This window comes from Polyodon spathula, chromosome 9, assembly GCF_017654505.1.
Source record: "Polyodon spathula isolate WHYD16114869_AA chromosome 9, ASM1765450v1, whole genome shotgun sequence".
NCBI classification, from domain to species: Eukaryota; Metazoa; Chordata; class Actinopteri; order Acipenseriformes; family Polyodontidae; genus Polyodon; species Polyodon spathula.
The window spans coordinates 14,773,372-14,785,047 of record NC_054542.1 but is presented as its reverse complement, the minus strand read 5'-3'; positions in this window follow the sequence as shown (position 1 = coordinate 14,785,047).

Genomic DNA, 11,676 nt, shown 5'->3' with positions numbered 1-11,676 from the left:
AAGGATTGGTGTAGATTTAGTAGGCCCTCTGGAGGGAGCAGAGTCAGGATATCGGTATATTTTAGTAGTAGTGGACTACGCAACGAGATATCCAGAAGCTGTTCCCTTACGCTCTATGAATGCAGTAGCTGTAGCGAATGAATTGGTAAAAATATTCTCTAGGGTGGGAATCCCGAAAAGAAATTCTCACTGATCAGGGCACTAATTTTATGTCAGGCTGTATTCAGCAACTATATAAATTATTGAAAATCCGTTCAATTAGAACCTCACTTTTTCATCCTCAAACAGATGGGCTTGTTGAACGATTTAATCAGACTTTGAAAAATATGTTGCGCCGCTTTGTAGATCAAGAAAAACGCAATTGGGCTAAACTGCTTCCCTACTTGCTCTTTGCAGTTCGTGAGGTACCACAATCCTCAACGGGGTTTTCCTCGTTTGAGCTCTTGTACGGTCGTCAGCTGCGGGGTATCTTGGATCTCATAAGAGAAGGCTGGGAAGAACAGTCAAAGGAGTCTAAAAATGTAGTAAAATATGTGTTGCAGTTACGCGATCGCTTAGAATTAGTCGGTCGATTGGCACATGACAATCTCAAATCGACACAGCAGAAGCAGCAACAAAGCTACAATAAAAATGCAAGAATTCGGAACTTTCGACTTGGAGATAAAGTGCTGTTATTGTTGCCCTCATCGGAATCTAAGTTGTTTGTTAAATGGCAGGGTCCCTTTCAGGTTATTCGAGCAATTGGTAAAGTCAATTATGAGATCCGACAGCCTGGGCGTCGGAAAGAAAGTCAAATTTATCATGTTAATCTCCTGAAACCGTGGAAAGAACGGGAAGTCCATTTTATATCTCCCGAACAGGATGGAGAGGACTATGGACCCTCAATTGAGCCAGTATCAGCAGCTGGGGTTCCGATGGGGGAACAATTAACTCCTGATCAATGCAAAGAGGTAAGCAATTTAATTAAAATGTTTGGTGATGTGTTTTCTAACGTGCCTGGAAGAACGCATTTGATCGAACATGCTATTATCACTCCAGCCAGGTCTGAGAGTTAGACAGAGACCGTATCGCATTCCAGAGAGTCTGAGAGATTCTGTTCGAAGGGAGGTGGAGTGTATGTTGAAACTTGGGGTAATTGAACCTTCCCGAAGTGAGTGGTGTAGCCCAATAGTACCAATAGACAAGCCAGATGGGTCAATACGATTATGTATCGATTTTAGGAGGGTGAATGCTATCTCCAAGTTTGATGCATATCCCATGCCTCAAGTAGATGAACTCTTAGACAAGCTGGGGCAAGCTCGGCTTATTTCAACTCTGGATCTGACGAAAGGATATTGGCAAATTCCATTAACGAAAGCCTCTCGTGAGAAAACGGCATTTTCAACCCCAGAGGGTCTTTTTCAATTTTGTGCTATGCCGTTCGGACTTCATGGAGCGCCTGCTACTTTTCAGAGACTAATGGACAAGGTTTTACAACCTCATCGAGAGTATGCAGCTGCGTATATCGATGATGTAGTCATTTATAGTTCTTCCTGGAGAGAACATTTGACTAGATTAGGAGCCGTCTTACAGTCTCTGAGGAGGGCGGGGCTCACAGCGAACATGGCAAAGTGCGCTATTGGAAAAGAAGAAACTAAATATTTAGGTTTCATAATGGGTAAGGGTAGAGTGAAACCGTTGGTTTCAAAAGTCCAGGCTTTGTTGGATTCACCGGTACCTACCACGAAAACCCAGGTGAGATCACTGTTAGGGTTGGCTGGTTATTACCGCCGCTTTATTCCACACTTTTCCACTATAGCCGCCCCTCTCACTGATCTCACTAAAAAGAACGCTCCAAATAAAATTAAGTGGAGTGCAGAGTGTCAGACAGCCTTTGAATCTATTAAAACTAATTTGAGTCAGGCCCCAGCATTAATAAGCCCGGATTTCAGCCGAGAGTTCGTCCTGCAGACAGATGCATCGCAGTCCTGCAGACAGATGCATCGCAGACTGGTCTGGGGGAGGTTCTGTCCCAGGAGAGAGATGGTATAGAACACCCGATACTATACATCAGTCGGAAGTTACTGCCCAGAGAACAGTGGTACTCTGTGGTAGAGAAAGAATGCCTGCCAGTGAAATGGGCAGTGGAATCTTTAAAATACTATCTTCTGGGACGACCCTTTGTACTCATCACAGATCACGCTTCTTTAAAGTGGTTAGACACGATGAAGGATTCAAACGCTAGGATTACGCGGTGGTACCTGGCGCTCCAACCCTTCGCCTTTCAAATAAGGTATCGTGCGGGTAAGTTACATCAAAACTGCTGATTTTTTTTCCCGGGAGGGAGGGAAAAGGGAAGGGTTAGAGGTTTCCGAGTGTTCCTTCGGCTCCGCTCTGAGGGGTGGGATATGTGATGAGTCAAAGGGATTTCGGTCTGTGATTCAGCCTCCCGACAGTAGAATTCATCAAACCAACTCGGGACTTCCCTTACCAAGATCTCGTGACCATGGCAAAAGTCATCTTTTATGAGGGGCGGCACCTTGGTGAGGGGCGGAAGTACGAGTATGTAAATTCCAGCCACTGGAGTCAAGTGAAGGATAAGGACACTTGTCAGTTGGGGATTGACAAATGACTGACTACAGAGGCGGGACATTACATACTAAAGGGAACGTACTACTGTGTTCGGGGTTGGTCCGAAAGTAAAGTAGGAGGAGTAACGGGTGGAGGGAGAGACTGGTTTGGTGCAGCGGGATTTTTTTGAAAAAAAAACACTAACATTTCTTTTGTCTTTTTTTTGTTTATGTATGGGTCGCCACGAAGACAAAGGTAAAGAAACAGAGTCATCACAGTTTGTTTTGGATTTCACCCCTGCACTCCTTCCCTCACACCAAGGATTTTGTTTTCTTTTGTTATTTAATTATTTTTGTTGTGTATAGAGCAAAAAAATAAATTATTTTATTTCTGTACACATAAATTACTGTCTGGACATTCCATTTAATACACTCTCGCCTCACAGGCGGCACTTTACAGAGCAGTAAAAAACTGACCAAAGAAGAAATACGTGAAAGATCATGCTGCAAATGCAAGTCAAAAAGGAAGTGTAGAAACATTAAAGAGAGAAATATTAATATACATTGCTGACTGAATATAAAATGTCGTATCCAAAATTTTTCCAATATTACAACAGCAAGAGAACATTCAAAGAGGAGATTAAATGTGTGTGTGTGTACAAATGGCAAAATGTGTGTAGAGTGTGTGGTAAAAAAATAGCAAATATATTAAAATGATTACTTTTCACAAGTTTTTACAAAGGAAGATACTGACAACATGCCCCACATGTCGATCCAGTTCCTATCCAGTTTTAAATAAAAGCATAACTGAGGCAGAAGTGTTAAAGGGACTAGGACCTCTTAAAATAAACAAATCAAAAGGGCCGGTGTATTCAGATCCATTCCCCATTGCTATTTTCCGAAATGAAAGAAGTAGGTTCCAAAAAATAACCAAGATCATGGTGGGTTTATCTCTGGCACTGCTGCTCAGTATTTCCGAGAGACTCGGACAAACTTGCAAACGTAATACCGATCCACAAAAAGGGAAACAAAACTGAACCAGCTGCTTCTACAGACCAGTAAGCCTGAAAGAATTATATGCAAACTTATGGAAACTTTTTGAGATGTTAAAGTAATAAAATAATGACTTGGTATCAGGGTACTGGGAGAGTTTGGGTTTTAAAAGGGAGATCGGAGAGTAACTAACTTGCTTAAAGAGGTATGTGAAAAATACATCGAATAAGGGATAATTGGCTGGAAATGCATATGACATGGTTTTTTTAGATTCAGAAAGCTTTTGAAAAAGTCCCTGCACAAAAAATTAATTCTCAAACTGAACGCAGTTGGGAAAAGGAAACACATGGACATGGATTAGGGAGTGGTTAACATGTAGAAAACAGAAAGTACTGATTAGAGGAAAACCTCAGAATGGAGTGTGGTAACCAGGGTGTACCAAAGGGATCAGTATTAGGTCCTCTGCTATTCCTAATCTACATTAATGATTTAGATTCCGGTATAGTAAGCAAACTTGTTCACATTTGCAGATAGACACAAAAGTAGGCAGGAGTGGCAAACACTGTTGCAGCAGCAAAGGTCATTCAAAAAGATCTGGACAAAATTTCAGAACTGGGCAGACACATTTCATTTTTTGAGCATTCACATATGAGAAAAGGTAAGGTACTGGGCCGGCCTAAACCAAAAATGTACATTATAAATATCATATGGGAGATATTCTTTTGGAGAAGCATGGTTGAAAAAGACCTAGGAGTTTTTTGACAAAAAGCTCTTCATCTCCCTCTACTGGGGAAGCATGCAAGCTCCCTCCTGCTCTCTGTAAAAGTGCTAATATAAGGAAAACTAATGAAAGAGCCAGTGCACATTTACCAATCACTACAAAGTCACTGCAGTTATATACTGCAGTTCTAAGTTAATTCCAGGTTTAAAAAATAAAAAAAAGCCATTTACGAAAACTATGCAAGCCCTCCTTTTCAAACCATGCATCTTTAAGAAGTGTGGTGCAATACCTTATGTCGGTGGGTGGGTGTGGTGCAGTACTGTATGTGGGTGGGTGTGGTGTGATTGACTGTGTCGGGTGTGGGTGTGGTGCAATGCTGTGTGGGTGTTGGTGTGGTGCAATGCTGTTTGGGTGTGGGTGTGCTGCAGTGCGGTATGTGTGGGTGTGGTGCACATGCTGTGTGGGTGTGGAATCAATGCCCAGTAATGTGTTGAAGCTGACACAATGCTGTGTGGGTGAAGGTGTGGTGCAATGCTGTGATCAATGTGGGTGTGGTGCAATGCGGTGAGGGTGATGGTGTGAATGCCTGCTGTGTGGGTGTAAACTTGGTGCAATACTGTATGTGGGTGGGTGTGGTGCAATGCTGTATGTGGGTGGCTGTGGTGTAATACTGTATGTGAGTGAGTGTGTTGCAATGCTGTGTGTGTGGGTGTGGTTCCAATGCTGTGTTTCAAATAAGCAATCGTGCATGTAAGTTACATCAAATGCTGATGCTGTTTTTTTCCCGGGAGGGAGGGTTGTATGAGTGGTTAGAGGTTTCCGAGTGTTCCTTCGGCTCCACTCTGAGGGGTGGGATATGTGATGAGTCAAAGGGGTTTCGGTCTGCAATTCAGCCTCCCAACAGTAGAAGGCATCAAACCAACTCGGGATTTCCCTTACCAAGGTCTTGTGACCATGACAAAAGTCATCTTTTTGAGGGGCGGCACCTTGGTGAGGGGCGGAAGTACGAGTATGTAAATTCCAGCCACTGGAGTCAAGTGAAATTAAGGATACCTGTCAGTTTGGGATTGGTGATCCACTGACTACCGGGGCGGGGTTTGCATACTAAAGGGAACGTGCTACTGTGTTCGGGGTTGGTCCTAAGGAATAGAGGCGGGGAAAAAAAGGCTGGAGGGAAGTACTTGGGAGTTTGGACTGTGTCACGAACGGAGGCCTTACTAACTTGGTTCTTTTCTGTTTTTATTCCTTTTTGTTTTATTTTTGGATTAAAGCAGAACGCGAAGAGGACTAAGAGGCTTCCGTTCCTTTATTTTTGATTACTCCCGCACTCCCTCCCTCACATCCTTCTTTATTATTTTTCTTTTTTTTCCTCGTGTAATATTAAATAAAATTTTAATTGTTACACGTAAATCACTGTCTGGAAAATCCATTTGTACTCACACGCCTCACATGCTGTGTGTGTGTGGTTGTGATGCAATGCTGTGTGGGTGTGGTGCAATACTATGTGTGTGGGTGTGGTGTAATACTGTATGTGCATGAGTTTGTTGCAATGCTGTATGTGTGAGTGTGGTGCAATGCTGTGTGGGTGTGATGCAATGCTGCATGTGTGGGTGTGGTGCAATGCTGTGTGGGTATGGTGCAATACTGTATGTGGGTGGGTGTGGTGCAAACTGTGTGGGTGTGATGCAGTGATGTATGTGTGGGTGAAGTATAGTGCTGTGTATGTGTGGGTGTAGTGCAATGCTGTGTGGGTGGGGTGTAATGCTGTGTGTGTGTGTGTGTGTGTGTGTGTGTGTGTGTGTGTGGTGCAATGCTGTCTGTGAAGTGTTACCTCAATGCAGCCACACTCTGCTCCCCCCTGCAGTGGCAATAACAAAACAAGCTAGATAGGAACAAGCCTGATGTCAGTTGTGTGGTTTCTTGTGGAATGAGAAAGCCAGATTAGAGGGAAATGTGATCTGTCCCTGGCGCTGCTCTCTATACAGACTGGGCTCACCTTGTCAGAAGACTGAAAAGCCAGCCACTAAGTTCTCATGGGAAATCCGAAAAAGGCAATATTCATTAAGAGTAACAAGGCTTGGGGCATGGGATGTGCTGTTGCAGATTTCTAAAATAAGATCAATATCAGCATACAATCATATGTATCTGTGGTAATGACGACATCACTGGCCAGGCTGTTGTAATCAGGAAGAGAATGCAGGTTTCTAACTGCTGGTGAGCAAGTTTTATTATAATTAAAAATGATTTAAACAAAACAAAAACACTTTCAAAACAAAATGGCAGAGTGGTCAAAACAAACAAACAGAAAAAAAACAAGTATTGTGATAGTCTAAACTGGCATGAGTAGATATTATTATTATTCTGATTTAGTTTTAGTTTCACTCTACCTCACGCTTATCCCACATTTGGCACAGGGTTTCTCATATGCGTGGACAACAGCCAGCTGTTGACCACACACCCTCACAATTTTATCTGGATGGGGCATTCTAACCCAATCCAGGCTGTCAAACAATAATAACAAAACATTGTGTTTTTATACACTAAACCATACATTTTAAATAATAATAATAATAATAATAATAATAATAATAATAAATAATAATAATAATAATAATACAAAGTACACACAGGGGCGAGGTGTACACCGTCACAGTATCATATTAATTAATAACTATTTAAAAAGGTAAAGTAAATAGTTATCAAATATGGTTCAAAGGCAAGCTGGATGAACTAGCCCTTTTAACATCTTTGAGAAATTATGGTTTTTGGCATTTTATGCAGTGTGTAATGATTAGAATACACATTTAGTATGGTCTATGTATAAACGCATGAGTTTGAAATATTGGAAAGACTCAACAGTTTGGAAGGAGTGCAATGTTAGACTGGGGAAAATATGGATTTAAGTTTCCTGTTGTAATGTTCCCACAGGGAATGGAGAAGAATGTATAGGTTGCTTATGATACAATTGCATTCTATGTGAATGTGCTGTGTCAGCCTAATTTAAACCAGGTGTTTTAGACTATAGAATCTTTAGGGATTAAGACTGCGCATGTTCAGAGCCAAATTAATTGCACTCTATATATTGTTAAAGTAGACTGCATCTGTAAATGTTTAAGAGATACAAATGGCAAAATCGTAGAGGAAGAAAAAAAAATAGCAAATATGTTAAATGATTACTTTTCACAAGTTTTTACAAAGGAAGATACTGACAACATGCCCCACATGTCATCCAGTTCCTGTCCAGTTTTAAATAACTTTAGCATAACTGAGGCAGAAGTGTTAAAGGGACTAGGAGCTCTTAAAATAAACAAATCCCCTGGGCCGGATGAGATCCTCCCAGTAGTACTCAAAGAAATGAAAGAAGTAATTTACAAACCGCTAACCAAGATCATGCAGCAGTCTCTTGACACAGGGGTGGTACCGACAGACTGGAAAATTGCTAATAACAACAAAAAAAAAAAAAAACCACAAAAAAAAAAAACAAAAAAATAAAAATAATAACAAAAAAAAACACAAAAAAAAAAAAACAAACACCAACAAAAAAAAAAAAAAAAAAAAAAAAAAAAAAAAAAAAAAAAAGTTCTACCTTTAACTGTAAAGTAAAACCATAACCTCCAACAACACCAACAAACAACAACAAAAAGGTCCCCAAACACCACCAACACAACACCACACCCAAAACCCCCACTTTCAACAACCACCACAGCACAAACAACACTAAACAACACTTTTAAAAAACAACAACCCCAAACAATTACAACGTTTTGGCACCAACCACGATTGCCCCAATTTTTTTGAGGATGCACACAAACACACCCCCCAACTGCAAAGCATACCCCCCAATGGTAAAACCGATAATTGGAAAGACTCAACACATTGGAAGGAGTACCAATGTTAGACGGGGAGGGCAAATATGGATTTAAGTTCTGTTGTTTAGGTTTCCCACAGTAAAGAGCATGGACTTGCATAACAACCCCTACTAGTCTGCTGTGTCAAGCCTACAACCAAACAGGTGTTTTAACACTATAACACTCTTTCGGGAATCGTAGGTCTGTACCAAATAATTGCACTAAATAAACCCAAAACAGACTGATCACCAATAACAACCCTGATGTTCACTTCTTAACCTCATCAACCATTACCAAACAAAGGTGAACCCAACTAGGCAAACTAATCCTAGGAGAAACCCAATCAGGATGAGATTGTCCACATTACTTTCAAATCCCAAACAAAAACCAAAAAACAAAAAAAAAAAAACACAACCCAACACCCCCAACCAAAACAACCGTTTTGTGTCCACCCAAACTACGTCTTACCCCGTTTTTTTTCGTAAACCAAACCACACGCACAACAACACAAACCAAACACCTAATAACCAACTACACAGGGTTTGTACAGATAGACTGGAAAATTGCAAACGTAATACCGATCCACAAAAAGGGAAACAAAACTGAACCAGGTAACTACAGACCAGTAAGCCTGACTTCTATTATATGCAAACTTATGGAAACTATAATAAGATCCAAAATGGAAAATTACCTATATGGTAACAGGGTACTGGGAGACAGTCAACATGGTTTTAGGAAAGGGAGATCGTGTCTAACTAACTTGCTTGATTTTTTTTGAGGATGCAACATCGATAATGGATAATTGCAAAGCATATGACATGGTTTATTTAGATTTCCAGAAAGCTTTTGACAAAGTCCCGCACAAAAGATTAATTCTCAAACTGAACGCAGTTGGGATTCAAGGAAACACATGTACATGGATTAGGGAGTGGTTAACATGTAGAAAACAGAAAGTACTGATTAGAGGAAAAACCTCAGAATGGAGTGTGGTAACCAGTGGTGTACCACAGGGATCAGTATTAGGTCCTCTGCTATTCCTAATCTACATTAATGATTTAGATTCTGGTATAGTAAGCAAACTTGTTAAATTTGCAGACGACACAAAAGTAGGAGGAGTGGCAAACACTGTTGCAGCAGCAAAGGTCATTCAAAATGATCTAGACAAGATTCAGAACTGGGCAGACACATGGCAAATGACATTTAATAGAGAAAAGTGTAAGGTACTGCACGCAGGAAATAAAAATGTACATTATAAATATCATATGGGAGATATTGAAATTGGAGAAGGAATCTATGAAAAAGACCTAGGAGTTTTTGTTGACTCAGAAATGTCTTCATCTAGACAATGTGGGGAAGCTATAAAAAAGGCTAACAAGATGCTCGGATACATTGTGAAAAGTGTTGAATTTAAATCAAGGGAAGTAATGTTAAAACTGTACAATGCACTAGTAAGACCTCATCTTGAATATTGTGTTCAGTTCTGGTCACCTCGCTATAAAAAAGATATTGCTGCTGTAGAAAGAGTGCAAAGAAGAGCGACCAGAATTATTCCGGGCTTAAAAGGCATGTCATATGCAGACAGGCTAAAAGAATTGAATCTGTTCAGTCTTGAACAAAGAAGACTACGTGGCGACCTAATTCAAGCATTCAAAATTCTAAAAGGTATTGACAGTGTCGACCCAAGGGACTTTTTCAGCCTGAAAAAAGAAACAAGGACCAGGGGTCACAAATGGAGTTTAGAAAAAGGGGCATTCAGAACAGAAAATAGGAGACACTTTTTTACACAGAGAATTGTGAGGGTCTGGAATCAACTCCCCAGTAATGTTGTTGAAGCTGACACCCTGGGATCCTTCAAGAAGCTGCTTGATGAGATTTTGGGATCAATAAGCTACTAACAACCAAACGAGCAAGATGGGCCGAATGGCCTCCTCTCGTTTGTAAACTTTCTTATGTTCTTATGTTCTTATGTATGAATTGCTCAGGTCTGGAATGGAAGAAACATGTCTAAGACAGCATTCCCAGTGAAGGTAAAATGGCTAATTATAAATTTGACTGTAAACTAGGTGACTACCATTATTTAACAAAAAAAGTGTGTTGCAATAATTGGATGTTTCTATATCTTGAATAACCTATTAATGTAATAAAATATTAAATATAGGCATCTGTTAAGAATATGCTTTATTAATCAATACACTGCAATTCAATAATTATCAAAGTAAAATTGTCTGATTCATTATAATAAATGATAAAGTTACCACAGTTCCCATCCTACAACTGTTAGCACAAATAGCTCCACACACAATTACATACCTTTTGGTACTTAGTTCTTTTTAAACGCTGCTACAAGCCAGGATTAAAATATAAGGGTAGATGTAGTTCTGAATCTGTTTGAATTGAATGTTACGATGTTGTTTGATAATTGTTTCATTTTTACAATCAAAACAGGAATGTAACCTTGGCAGAGGTCTTAAAACCTTGGAAAAGATGATCCATCAGTTAAACTTGTATATTACGGTATTCCTTCCTCCTGTTATTAATTTGGCCTATAATACTGCCATCTCTATGATGGTAAGTATATGTTATGGTAAAAGTTTTATCGGCAAATGTGAGCATTTACCAAATAATGTGGTAATTGTTCAAAAATATGAAGCAATAGATAGATTTTCTGAATTTTACTGGTTAATCTTATGATTTAACAAACCTTATTGGTAAATGCAGGTATGGATCGAATAATATATTGGCCAAAGGCACTTGCTTATTCTTGAGATTTACAGGTAAATGTCCAAAGTAAAGCGTTATCATGCTTATTTGGGACATTTACCATTTTGCTTGGTAAATGTGGACATTTAAATCGTTTTTGCCAATAAGTAGACTTTTACATTTAGCTGAGGATGGTGCTCAACATGCTCAATTAATTATACTATGTAACACAATTTTTTCTCCTGGGTAGTAAGTGTTATTTCCTAATTGCTTATGCCTCAAAAGTATGGAAAATGGCTATTATTCCCCACAAACTTTGCTTTTGTGACCAGGACAGTGATATTTCAAAATATCACTATTTCCAATGGGGAAACGGGCAAATGTGTGTCTTTTCATTCACATAAAGTCAGAAAAAAACAACATAAGAATCCAAATTAACATGTATTGATACTAAAGTAATACAAAAATGACTACAACAAATTTAAAAGTGAGTAGTTTTTCAAGATTTACGATTATACTGTATTTACAGTATAATCGTAAATCTCAAAAAACTACTCATTTCTAAATCTTTTGTACTGTGGTCCAATACTCTTCTCCTGGCAACTGGTCCTGGACAAGGACCGAGTGTTTCTGGAGCAGGCAGGAGTTCCTCAGGATGCGAATGTAATATGTTTTACACTCTACACATCTCTCTCTTCTTGAAGCATTGGAATTAATATCTGGTTTAACTTACCCAGTATAAAAACATGCTTCTTATATCATATATATATATATATATATATAATATATATATATATATATATATATATCTTTTCCCGGAAATTTAATTATCTGTAATAACTATAGTTCGTGTTGTTACATAATC